Consider the following 9,600-nt stretch of genomic DNA (forward strand, 5'->3'; position numbering starts at 1 on the left):
GAGGAAATTCTAACATGCTACAACATGGATAAATCTTGAAAATTTCATGAAAAGTGAAATCAGTCATACACAGAAGGGCAAATATTTTATGAGTCTACGAGCTATCCCACGTTGAAGGTCAGGAACGGTGGCGGTAAGGACATACCCCTCTTCCAAGGTAAGGAACAGCGGCTGTGCTTTGCTGGAGCAGCCGTGAAGAGATACCCCACGCCAAGGTAAGAGAAACCCAAGTAAGATGGTAGGTGTTGCAAGAGGGCATCAGAGGGCAGACACACTGAAACCATACTCACAGAAAACTAGTCAATCTAATCACACTAGGACCACAGCCTTGTCTAACTCAATGAAACCAAGCCATGCCTGCGGGGCAACCCAAGACGGGCAGGTCATGGTGGAGAGGCCTGACAGAATGTGGTCCACTGGAGAAGGGAATGGCAAGCCACTTCAGTATTCTTGCCTTGAGAACCCCATGAACAGTAGGAAAAGGCAAAATGATAGGATACTGAAAGAGGAACTCCCCAGATCAGTAGGTGCCCAGTGTGCTACTGGAGATCAGTGGAGAAATAACTCCAGAAAGAATGAAGGGATGAAGCCAAAGCAAAAACAATACCCAGCTGTGGATGTGATTGGTGATGGAAGCAAGGTCCGATGCTGTAAAGAACAATATTGCATAGGAACCTGGAATGTCAGGTCCATGAGTCAAGGCAAATTGGAAGTGGTCAAACAAGAGATGGCAAGAGTGAACATCGACATTCTAGGAATCAGTGAACTAAAATGGACTGGAATGGGTGAATTTCATTCAGATGACCATTACATCTACTACTGCGGGCAGGAATCCCTCAGAAGAAATGGAGTAGCCATCATGGTCAACAAGAGAGTCTGAAATGCAGTACTTGGATGCAATCTCAAAAATGACAGAATGATCTCTGTTCATCTCCAAGGCAAACCATTCAATATCACAGTTATCCAAGTCTATGCCCCAACCAGTAATGCTGAAGAAACTGAATTTGAACGGTTCTATGAAGACCTACAAGACCTTTTAGAACTAACACCCAAAAAAGATGTCCTTTTCATTATAGGGGATTGGAATGCAAAAGTAGGAAGTCAAGAAACACCTGGAGTAACAGGCAAATTTGGCCTTGGAATGCGGAATGAAGCAGGGCAAAGTAATAGAGTTTTGCCAAGAAAATGCACTGGTCATAGCAAACACCCTCTTCCTACAACACAAGAGAAGACTCTACACATGGACATCACCAGATGGTCAACACCGAAATCAGATTGATTATATTCTTTGCAGCCAAAGATGGAGAAGCTCTATACAGTCAACAAAAACAAGACCAGGAGCTGACTGTGGCTCAGATCATGAACTCCTTATTGCCAAATTCAGACTTAAATTGAAGAAAGCAGGGAAAACCGCTAGACCATTCAGGTATGACCTAAATCAAATCCCTTATGATTATACAATGGAAGTGAGAAATAGATTTAAGGGTCTAGATCTGATACATAGAGTGCCTGATGAACTATGGAATGAGGTTCATGACATTGTACAGGAGACAGGAATCAAGACCATCCCCATGGAAAAGAAATATAAAAAAGCAAAATGGCTGTCTGGAGAGGCCTTACAAATAGCTGCGAAAAGAAGAGAGGCGAAAAGCAAAGGAGAAAAGGAAAGATATAAGCATCTGAATGCAGAGTTCCAAAGAATAGCAAGAAGAGATAAGAAAGCCTTCTTCAGTGATCAATGCAAAGAAATAGAGGAAAACAACAGAATGGGAAAGACTAGAGATCTCTTCAAGAAAATTAGAGATACCAAGGGAACATTTCATGCAAAGATGGGCTCGATGAAGGACAGAAATGGTCTGGACCTAACAGAGGCAGAAGATATTAAGAAGAGGTGGCAAGAATATACGGAAGAACTGTACAAAAAAGATCTTCATGACCCAGATAATCATGATGATGTGATCACTAATCTAGAGCCAGACATCCTGGAATGTGAAGTCAAGTGGGCGTTAGAAAGCATCACTACGAACAAAGCTAGTGGAGGTGATGGAATTCCAGTTGAGCTGTTTCAAATTCTGAAAGATGATGCTGTGAAAGTGCTGCGCTCAGTATGCCAGCAAATTTGGAAAACTCAGCAGTGGCCACAGGACTGGAAAAGGTCAATTTTCATTCCAATCCCAAAGAAAGGCAATGCCAAAGAATGCTCAAACTACTGCACAGTTGCACTCATCTCACATGCTAGTAAAGTAATGCTCAAAATTCTCCAAGCCAGGCTTCAGCAATACGTGAACTGTGAACTCCCTGACGTTCAAGCTGGTTTTAGAAAAGGCAGAGGAACCAGAGATCAGATTGCCAATATCCACTGGATCATGGAAAAAGCAACAGAGTTCCAGAAAAACATCTATTTCTGCTTTATTGACTATGCCAAAGCCTTTGACTGTGTGGATCACAATAAACTGTGGAAAATTCTGAGAGAGATGGGAATACCAGACCACCTCACCTGCCTCTTGAGGAATCTGTATGCAGGTCAGGAGGCAACAGTTAGAACTGGACATAGAACAACAGACTGGTTCCAAATAGGAAAAGGAGTACGTCAAGGCTGTATATTGTCACCCTGCTTATGTAACTTCTATGCAGAGTACATCATGAGAAACACTGGACTGGAAGAAACACAAGCTGGAATCAAGATTGCCGGGAGAAATATCAATAACCTCAGATATGCAGATGACACCACCCTTATGGCAGAAAGTAAAGAGGAACTAAACAGCCTCTTGATGAAGGTGAAAGAGGAGAGTGAAAAAGCTGGCTTAAAGTTCAACATTCAGCAAACGTAGATCATGGCATCTGGTCCCATCACTTCATGGGAGATAGATGGGGAAACAGTGGAAACAGTGTCAGACTTTATTTGGGGGGGCTCCAAAATCACTTCAGATGGTGATTGCAGCCATGAAATTAAAAGACGCTTACTCCTTGGAAGAAAAGTTACGACCAACCTAGATAGTATATTCAAAAGCAGAGACATTACTTTGCCGACTAAGGTCCGTCTAGTCAAGGCTATGGTTTTTCCTGTGGTCATGTATGGATGTGAGAGTTGGACTGTGAAGAAGGCTGAGCGCCAAAGAATTGATGCATTTGAACTGTGGTGTTGGAGAAGTCTCTTGAGGGTCCTTTGGACTGCAAGGAGATCCAACCAGTCCATTCTGAAGGAGATCAACCCTGGGATTTCTTTGGAAGGAATGATGCTAAAGCTGAAACTCCAGTACTTTGGCCACCTCATGCAAAGAATTGACTCACTGGAAAAGACTTGATGCTAGGAGAGATTGGGGGCAGGAGGAGAAGGCGACGACTCAGGATGAGATGGCTGGATGGCATCACGGACTCGATGGACGCGAGTCTGAGTGAACTCCAGGAGATGGTGATGGACAGGGAGGCCTGGCGTGCTGCGATTCATGGTGTCGCAAAGAGTTGGACACAACCGGACTGAACATAAATGAAGTATCTAGATTAGTCAAATTTATAGAGACAGAAAGTATTGAATAGAATGGTGGTTGCCTGGGGATTCAGGAGAGTGATGAATAGGAAGTTAGTGCTTAGTGGGTACAGAGTTTCAGTTTGGGAAGATGGAAAGTTTTAGAAATGGATGGTGGTAAGGGTTATCCAACAGTGTGAATGTACTTAGTGCCACTGAATTGTATACTTAAAAAATGGTTAAAATGATCAATTTTAGGTTGTATATGTTTTATCACAATTAAAAAATCAAGCAAACATTAGTGCAACCTGATTACTAATTTCCTTTTGAATAGTATGATTTTATGACTGATCACTTCTCCCAGTTCCAGTCAGTTCTATTTCTGGAGCTTTTCTGGGCCTCAGTTCCCTCATCTGTTTAATGATCATGGCAGCTACCTTGTGGCTTGTTTTAAATATTAAATGGCTTAGCACATGTGCAACACTTACAAAAGTGGCCAGCACAAAGTGCATTCTCAATAAATGTTAATTGATCATCTCCCTTCTAATAAAATATTCAATGTTCTGTCTAAACTTGCAATTTAAAAAATTCCCCTATTTGCTCCTAACTGCTCTAAAATCAACATTCTTACCCTGAATACAATAGATATGGCTTTTCTGGTGGTTCAGTAGTGAAGAATCCGCTTTTCAATGCAGGGGACACTGTTCAATCCTTGGTCCGGGAAGATCCCACATGCCTGTGGCAGCTAAGCCTGTGTGCCACAAGTTCTGAGCTCGTGTGTAGCAACTACTGAAGCTCCTGCTCCCTAGAGCCTATGCTCCATAAGAAGAGAAGCTACTGCAATGAAAAGCCTGCCCACCCCATGTAGAGAGGAACCCCTGTTTGGTGCAACTAGAGAAAGCCTGAGTGCAGCAACAGAGACCCAGGGAAGCCAATAAATAAATAAATAAATATTTTAAATAGATGATCAGCAGGACCTACTGTAGGGTGGAGGGTAACTCTACTCAATATTCTGTAATAACCCCTAAGGGAAAAGAATCTGAAAAAGAATGGATAAATGTATATGTATAAATGAATCACTTTCCTGTACATGGGGAACTAGTACAACTTTGCAAATCAACTATAAATTTTTTTAAAAAAAGAAAAAAAGATTCTGTGCAAGCTGCTTATACTGGTCTCATAGAGACTATAACCAACATCAATGTATGGCCACGTTTAACCTGTTTTTTTTTTTTTAAGATTTATTTTATGTTAATTTGTTTGGCTGTGCTTGATCTTAGTTGCAGCACATGGGATTTTTCGCTGTGGCCTATGGGAGCTAGATTCCTGACCAGGGATTGAACCTGGATTCCCTGTACTGGGAACACAGAGTCCCAGCCACTGGACTACCAGGGGAGTCCCTAGCCTTTTTAATATTATGATCTTTGGACATTATTGTGCTGTATTTTATCTTGTACTGACTACACTCTTCTTTTTCATTCATTAGTTGCATGAGGGGATATTTAAAAAGAATGCAGCAGGGTATACACTCTCATGACATGACCGAAGCAACTTAGCATGCATGCATGCATGCATAGACTCCCATGGAGGCCTTGCTCAGGCCAGACCATTTTTTTACAGACCTTTAGAATTTTTTCTTCTTGCCCTGGGAACTGGTGTTCTGCTCCCAAAGCCCTCCCCACTCAGCCTTTTCAAGACTCAGGGTTCTGCTCCTTGGATGGAATACATTCTCATGTTCCAGTAGGTACCTGAATTCTGATGAGGGAAACTTGCTATTCTGATTTCAAGTCCTGCACACTGGGTGACCCTTATCATATCAGGTGATCCTCAGCGTACTTGTGCTGCTTGGAAGCAATTCCCTCCAGGTACTCTTACGTAGGCATGTACACCCAGAAAGTCACCTCTCACATCGTTAGGAGGCAGGTGATGCTAAAACAGGTGGCTTTATTTGAAAATGGAAGAAGTAATCCTATGTGGGAATATACAGCAGATTGTTTAATGAGGTTACAGTGAAGTAGTAGAAGTGGATAAAACCTCAAAGGGGGATAAAAGCTTTAAACTCTAAATCTTAAGGAAGCCCATATTTAGGGGATGAGGGAGAAGAAATGCAGAATAATGCTCTACTGGTTAAAACCATCTGAGTCAGTATTACCTGACTCTCGATGATTTTAATCTGTGCCAAAATTTATACTTCAGTTATTTTCCATTTCATGTTTGTTAACCTCTGGCTTTCACATGCTGACAGATTCAGGGGTAATTCAGAGTTCTTACACCATTGTCTAGGACTACACTGGCCACTGTGGTAGCCACCAGCCACGTGCGACTATTTAAACTTAATTCAAAGAAATAAAATTAAAAATTCAATCCCTCATTTCAAGTATTTAACAGCCACATCTGGTTAGGCACTACCATATTGGAGAGCGCTGATAGAGGACATTTCCAACGTTGCAGAAAGTTCAGTGAGTTTAGGGAGTCTCTGCCTGTTTGTCTGTTTTTCATGTTGGGTATACCTGGATGTGTGTGTGTTTAAAAATAATTTTATTGGGGTTTAATTGATTTACACTTTTCATTAGTTTCAGGTGTACAGCAAAGTGAATCTGTTATACAAAATATATGTCTTACTCCTTTTTAGATTCTTTTCCCATTATAGGCCATTAGAGAGTATTGAGTAGAGTTCCCCATGCTATACTGCTACTGCTAAGTCACTTCAGTCATGTCCGACTCTGTGCAGCCCCATAGACGGCAGCCCATCAGGCTCCACCGTCCCTGGGATTCTCCAGGCAAGAGCACTGGAGTGGGTTGCCATTTCCTTCTCCAATGCATGAAAGTGAAAAGTGAAAGTGAAGTTGCTCAGTTGTGTCCGACTTTTCGCGACCCCATGGACTGCAGCCCACCAGGCTTCTCCGTCCATGGGATTTTCTAGGCAAGAGTACTGGAGTGGAGTGCCATTGCCTTCTCCATGCTATACAGTGGGTCCTTATTAGTTATCTAGATGTGTTATTTTTACTAAGAAGGAAGTGTGACCCAAAGCTGGTCAAGCTATACACTTACAGATAGTGGTAAAAAATGGGATATATTATTTAGGATTAGAGTCACCTTGGGTGATAAACCCTAAATACCAGGGTTAAATAGGTGGGGTAGGGGAAGCTTATTTTTCATGTTAGAGTTCAAGTATAGGCAGTCTGGGGCTGTTTTGGCTACTGTGATTCACAAAGTCCTCGAGGTCCCAGACTACTTCTGACTTCTATGAGAGGTAGCCCTCACCCTCACGGTCCAGGGTGGGGTCCTGTCATGACAGGTTCTAAGCAGTAATATGAAAGCAAAGGGGAAGGAGGGAGAAGACACCTGTCTCACCTGTCAACTGTTTTTAAAGGAAAGCTCTCAGCTGCTATAACAACATTTTTATTTCCACTGATAGCTGCAGAGGAGACTGGGAAATATAAACTTTAATGAAATAGAGGAAGAACAAATACCAGGAAACAATGAGTAGTTTCCCCCTTAGGGCTCAGCACCAGAAAAGAGGACCAGTTAAGAAATGCCAGTCAGAAACAAAAGCTATTAAATCTGTCCAAGTCTTGCACCCTGGCAAGTGAAAAAAATTTGTTTGCTCCTCAGGTTGAGAAGATATATAATATTGTGGCCTGACAGAGCAGGTGTTTCTCAAATCCACATCCGGGAGGGACTGTGACAGAGCCACTTGAATTGTGATTACAATTGTAGAGGGGGATAAAATCACCTCAGTCTGAAGATATTGTTGCTGCTTATATATTGGTGGAGCGTAGATTGGGGTTTACCTACCTGGAGTCAACTAAGACAAGAGACACATTAAGAATTTCCCTTTCAACATAGGGGACAAGGGTTCTATCCCCACTTGGGGAACTAAGATCCCACTTGCCACGGGGCAACTAAGCCTGGATGCTGCAACTAGAGAACCTGTGCTCCACAACCAGAGAAGCTCAAGTGCCACAACTAGAGAAAGCCCGTGGGTTGCAGTGAAGACCCAGCATAGCCAAAAACAAAAATTAAAAAATTTTAAAAAGACAAGAGCTATTGAAAAAGAACATGTTCCTGTTCATATATTTATTAAAGTGCCATCATAAAAATATCTGGTCTTAGCACAGCAGATATAAATATCTCCAAAAGAAGATTAGACAATACATGTTTATTGAACAATCTGCTTGGGCACTGCCTGTTCTTTCTAATTATGTGACTCTCCTCATGGCCTGGAAGTGGGCTTTCCCACTAGAAGGGAATGTCCTGGCTAGGTGATCTTGGGTTTCAAACCATGCCCATTTTCTGTTGTCAATTAACAGATGGACAGTTTGGTTTGTCATTTCTCCTTCCATGAAGTTGCTTGTCATGAAACAGATAAACTCAGGTTCCTGAGTTAGCAAAGCCAAGAATGAACCCTGGATCTGTAGCAACACCATGACCTCATACTCCCACAAGATAATCTTTTCTGAAATCATTATATCCTGGATCCTCCTTAAACTCTGAAGGGACTCAATCAAGAAGTGAAATTGCTGAATCATATTTGCCATTTGCTCTATTACAATATCCTTCTGCCTGTGTCATTACAGCTCTTCTTAAAGGTTTTCATGAAATTTGTCTTTTGGCCTCTTGAGTTAGTGCCAACTTAATCTAAATTTGTGCAGGTTACTGTAGAATATATATATTTTAAAGTATATGACAAAAGTCATTACCTTCCAGGGTTTTATCCTCTGTTGAAAAGTCTTGTATATATAAAACAATGAAAAAGCAGTTTAGTCATGTTTGTAATCTAGTTTTCACTTGAACACAAGTAAGTGCCAGTGTTACAGAAAAAAGAATAAATATAGGGTGTCAGAAGGAAAATAGCCATTATGAGATGGAGGCATTAGGGCAAATTTTAAAGGAGAAAATGGAATTTAAGGTGTGTTCTTTTTTTTTTTTAAGGCATGTTCTTAGTAGGTAGATTCTATGTATCAATTAAGACCTATTGGTTGCAAGAAACCCAACCCAGATAAATTTAGGTAAACGAGTTTATACTTGGAAGTCCAGGAAAAGCCATGCAGCCCAGCCTCAGCAACTAGAGCTATCAGTATAAATGCTGACTGGATCATCTTTTATCCTTCCATTTCTGTCCCTCTTAGCATCTTGATATTATTTTCTGTTTCCATAAACCAGTTTTCTTCACAGTACTAGAAGGTCACTCAGGAGCTCCTGCACCAGCATCACGTGGGGTCAGAAGGTCTCTTTTCCGATGTTAGTTCAGAAAGTCCCTAGGACTAACTGACTGACCCAGTACTGGCCAGCTTTCTACCACTAGATCAGTCAGCTGAAGCTGGGGGGTTGGGGGAAGGTGGGAATGGGGAAGTTGTGTAAATACTTGTGATCAAATGAATCGGATGCGGAAGAGAGGAACATCAAGCTGAGAAAGTATGAACTCTCTTATGAGGAGAAATGAGTGTGGTTTAGGTAGATATCACCTGGGATGGTGTTGGGCCGCATCCCATAGGCCCAACCTCCAAATGCATGAAGCAGCCTGGAAACAGGGACAGAAACATCAAGGATTTATTGGATAGGTGATCTGAAGCAAAAGGTCCTGGAAAAACACCCTCCTGAGGGCTGCAGACAGAACATAGTGATCTTCCATACTTGGTGGCGGGGAGAAAAAGGCTACCATTTATAAAAGGGGGAGTTGATGTCAGGTGGTCTCCTCAGTTCCGAGGGACTAATTAATCCTATGCTTAAGAGACTGGATAGTCAAGTCAGTGAATCAAGGACTTGTGGCCCGTGGGGCTGTACAGAAAGCAAAACAGCCATCTTGAATGTCCTGACCATACAGATAAGAAATTGAGGATAAGTATGAGTAGTATAGATGGAGTAGGAGATTATGGAGGGTTTAGAATTGATGAGTGGCATGTTTGGAGGCCAAAGGAATTTTGTGTTTATCTGTGGGTGATTTTTAAATGAAATTAGACAAACCATTGTGTTCAGAGTAAGGCAATCAGCAGACTGAATGTAAATTTCATAGGGCAATAACTATTGGGGTTTCACTGGATTTGGAAAACAAGAGTGAAAGATCAAAAGAGAGCGATAAAACAAAGAGGATTTAGGGTCAGTGAGAGGTTTCAAGGAGAGAAGCCAAGGAT

This window comes from Capra hircus, chromosome 10 (assembly GCF_001704415.2).
Source record: "Capra hircus breed San Clemente chromosome 10, ASM170441v1, whole genome shotgun sequence".
NCBI classification, from domain to species: Eukaryota; Metazoa; Chordata; class Mammalia; order Artiodactyla; family Bovidae; genus Capra; species Capra hircus.